The sequence below is a fragment of the Miscanthus floridulus genome, chromosome 9, assembly GCF_019320115.1.
Source record: "Miscanthus floridulus cultivar M001 chromosome 9, ASM1932011v1, whole genome shotgun sequence".
In the NCBI taxonomy this organism is placed as follows: domain Eukaryota; kingdom Viridiplantae; phylum Streptophyta; class Magnoliopsida; order Poales; family Poaceae; genus Miscanthus; species Miscanthus floridulus.
In genome coordinates this window covers 32,020,701-32,025,559 of record NC_089588.1, presented here as the reverse complement: position 1 = coordinate 32,025,559, position 4,859 = coordinate 32,020,701, and positions in this window count along the sequence as shown.

Sequence of the window (4,859 nt, the reverse complement as noted above, 5' to 3'; positions counted from 1 at the left end):
GCGCAACTGCGCCGGGTTCCTGCTAGTTATACTAATCATCATCACAAATACATTCACTCAGTACAATACTTGACGAATCAGAAGTCTACTAATAAAGCATAGCACGGTTCATCATCATATAACACTATTATAAATATGATTTTAGGAGACAACCTCTGTAAGTACACACTATTACAAATATGATTTTAGGAGACAGCCTCTCTAATTACAGAGGCAGGCATATTTAGGGGCGGTCTCTATAAATGTCTGGACGGCATCTAGAAAAAATGCCTACCTCCAAAAATCATTTACAGACTGTCTCTGAATATCATCGATCAATAGAGACCGTCGCCTTAGAACACCCGCCTCTGAAAATCACTATTAATAGAGGCATGATGCACGTCTATGTAAATAGTTGCATCCAAAATAACTTTTCCGTATGAACTCGAATCAAGACAAACTTTATACAAAAATTGTGGCTGTTGACGCGATCTACAGGGTTTGTAGTTGAATAATTTTTTATTTGATACTGTTTAGGGTCTCAAATATTGTAGTTATAATTTTTTTCAGAGAGAAACAATTACATTGACTCAGGAACACAACGTCAACTAAATAAAACGATATAGTTACAATATGAGTTAATACTCAGGTAACGAGCCGGAAGTTAGAACAGGACATGAGTAATCGGGATACATGGTAAGGGCAGCCTGGTAGCTTAAAAGAGGCAGCTCGAAAGAAAGGTATTTTAAAAATAAAAACTGGGTTGAAAAAAGATTTCACTCTTTACGTGCCCGTGCGTTGCAGTGGAATCTAATCTATACCTAATATTAATAAAGGGGCAAATCCTCTCCCTCCCTTTTTTGACTAGCCTTCTCCTAGCTATTCGGACAATAGAGAGTTTTTTCCGTCCCACTCTTTTTATTACTTCTCAAACTGCACTCACGCTCTCCGTGTTTCATATGTAACTCGAACTGACGAAACATAATCATATGAGTTACAACAACTCACTTTTAATGGTGATGAATACAGAGTATGCTTCCAATATGCATCCAAAATCTACTTATATGGGCCAGCTCCGCTCGTCGAACAGGCCTGAATACATGTAGCACCTCTCTCACAATCGTCCTCGCTTCATGTAAACGGCTAACCTAGAGATGCTATGTTTGGAATGACAAGGATTATATGTTGGTCCTCACCTCTCCTAAACTTCCAAGATCTTGACAAGGGTTTCACCGTCAACTTTAGCGTCATCGAAAATGCCTTCACTAACATTTTAGCAAGGGCCTACGCCATCTACTTCGGCATCATCGACAATACACACACCAACATCTTGGCTTGAGGGGCTTCTGCATCTGATAATATAATGTAACATATTTAGTTTTGTATATAAATGATCTATATCTTACTGTTATTTTAATAGCTTATCAAAAAAATTAAATAACCATAAAGCACAAATATGTTTCTCCTTTGCTCATTTTATAAATATTCATACAATAAAATTTGATTAAAATAAACATACATATTGTGCCAACATGCAAATCTCTCTCTCACACACGTACTTAAAATATTTTTTTATATTTTAACTAAAATGTTTGATAAAAAAATCAAACATCTTGAGAAAAGGAGGATGTCAGTATATACCATAATTGCCTACGTCAAATCTCACATCGAACTCTATCACTAATCTTAAGTAACATGATGTAGGCTTAAAACCTAATTTTATATCATCATGATACTTAAGAGTGAATATTAATACAAACATTTACTCCTAAGATTCTGACCCGTGCGAGAGCACGGGTTGATGGACTAGTGTGAAAAAATGCTGACTTTTGATTTTTGCCTTTCTAATATATTTTTAATTTGAATTGAGTTTTGCGCAATTATAGGATTTTTCTAGAGATCCCTCCATTTCCTCACAAAAGAATTTTCGTTTTGATCTTTTTAATTAAGTTGAGTTTGGTATGAAATTTTGTTGGTAGGATGCATGATTTCTATGCCCATCTCTAGTAAAGTTTATAAAATATTTGGACACTTTTTTGGGTATACTGAAATAGAATGCCCACCGTAGTGTTAACGATTTGTTGATACTTCACAAATGATATCTCAATGGTATGGACTCCATTTCCGTTACTCCTGAGTCCTGACAATTCACAAATATTTCATAAATTTTATAAGACCTTAAAGGAGCTCACTACTCTGCTTCTCTCTGGGCATGATAAGTGAAGGGCTGCCATAAACGAATGAATTCGCAACCCTACCTTGTAGCCTTTGCACCGAAAACCTTCACTTCGCATAATAATCCTAATTCTATGCTTGTGCTCATAGATGATATCAATACTACAAAAAATTATAATCTTGAGGTGTCCCTCTTTTTACTAGAGGGACGTTAGTACGTAATAGGAATATAGGATCCAACTGTGTAGTATGCTAGGCGTGCCAAGTGAATGCACCGTTATGCCTTCAGAGAGGTGGGTTGAATTGCGACCACTTAACATTTATGGCCAAAGATGTATACTAGGTTTTCCCAATGTTTGCTATCTATACGGCGTATAAAAGTTGTGCACCCTAGAGTGTAACATCCATAAAACAAGCATCACTACACCATATAGTATTATCCTTAAATACATCTTCACTCCACCTAAGTTGAACATGAGGCAGCGCAGATGGTTAGAATTGATCAAAGATTATAACCTAGAAGTGCATTATCATTCAGGGAAGGCCAATGTGGTTGCCGATGCCTTAAGTTAGAAGTATCATGGTAATTCTTTGTTGGAATATGGTTTCAACTTATTGCATCCAACAGTCCTACACAATATCACTGTTAGTTGTTCCCTTGAGTCCAAGATCATTGAGCTCCAAAAGACTGATGTTGGTATATTCCATATCAAGAGAAAGATGAAAGAAGAAGAAAGTAAGCATTTTTGATTGGGTGAGAATGGTGTTCTATGATTTAAAGATCGACTAGTAGTGCCGAAGGATAGGGAGTTGAGAAACCAAATCCTAGAGGAAGCTCATTCTTCTAAGCTATCCATTCACCCGGGTAGCAGCAAGATGTACCAAGACTTGAAGACTAGATTTTGGTGGACAAAAATGAAGAAAGAAATTGCGGCATATGTTGCTAGATGTGATAATTGTTGCCGAGTTAAGGCCATTCATATAAAACCAGCAGGGTTATTTCAGCCACTATCCATTCCAAGTTGGAAATGGGAGGACATTAGAATGGATTTCATTGTCGGACTTCCGAACAGCCAAAAGGGTCATGATTCTATATGGGTAATTGTTGACCGTCTCACCAAGTCTGCACATTTTATTCCTATCAATGTCAAGTATCGACCTCATCAATATGCAAAGCTATACATTGAACAAATTGTCAGATTGCATGGAGTACCTAAGAGTATTGTATCAGATCGAGGATCCCAATTTGTCAATCATTTTTTGGAACATCTGCACAAGTACTTAGGTACCACATTGATTTGCAGCTCTGCTTATCACCCCCTGACCGTAGGTCAAACTGAACATGTGAATCAAATCTTGGAAGATATGTTGAGAGCATGTGTGATTTCTTCCAAGGGTTCATGGGAAGATTGGTTACCTTTGGTTAAATTCTCCTACAATAATAGTTATCAAGAGAGCATCAAGATGGATTTGTTTGAAGCTTTATATGGTCACAAGTGTAGGACCCCTCTGAATTGGATTGAGCCTGGTGAAAGAAGGTATTATGGGATTGACTTTGTCAAAGAAGTCGAAGAGCGAGTTCAAATCATTCAACAACATATAGAAGCCGCTCAATCAAGACAAAAGAGTTATGCAGATAAGAGGAGAAGTCCTATTCTGTTCCAAGTTGGAGATTATGTGTATCTAAAGGTATCCCCAATGAGAAAAATACAAAGAATTGGAGTGAAGCGAAAACTTACTCCTAGGTATATTGGTCCATACTAGATCATTGCACGAAAAGGACCAGTAGCCTACAAACTCCAGTTACCTCCGGAAATGAAAGCTATATTCAGTGTTTTTCATGTCTCCCAACTCAAGAAATATCTTCGTGTGCCCAAAGATGCTATTGAACCCACTAGTATCAAGATTCAGTCGAATTTAACCTATGAAGAAAGACCTATTTGAGTGCTTGAAGAAATAGAAAGAGTGACCCGTAGCAAAGTCATTAAGTTCTACAAGGTGATTTAGAATAATCATAGTGAGCAAGACGCAATGTGGGAACATGAGGACTACCTTCGAGAGGTTTATACGAGTTTCTACGAGGAATGGTAGGTCATACAATCTCGGGACGAGATTTCTTTTAGGGGGGCAGGGTTGTAACACCCTAGGTGTTAAGCATGCATTTAACCTTGACATTGCATGAGCACAAGCATCATTAAGCATGAGCATGAGCATCTCAAATAGTATCCCTTTGTTGGCTATAGTGCATGTGTTATTACTTAATTACCTTACTTATGTTAGGGTTTACTTGTAACCAATGTATGAAATGCTTGTGTGACTTTAGGAGTACCTTAAACATGTTTAGAATATCACATGGAACAACTTTGGTATTCTTGACTAAGGCTAGTTTGGTCTCTAAGTCCTAGTTATAGTGTAAGTCATCATTTTAAAGTGGTATGTTTGACCTAGGTTGAACTAGGTCATAGAGTCTTTGCATGGCAAAGCACCCTTAAGCAAAGTTGAGTAGAGCAACAATTTTTATTTTTGGGTCATGAGCAAATTCAGTGCCTAGCTTGGTCATTTTGTGCTCACAAGAATCAACAATTTACTGTTTTTGTAACTTAGAAATTTGTCTAAGTCCTAATTGGTTCTGCCGTTTGATTTGCCTGACTTTGAGATGTTGTATCTTCCTAACTGTTGAGAATTAGACTTTGATCATTTAAGCA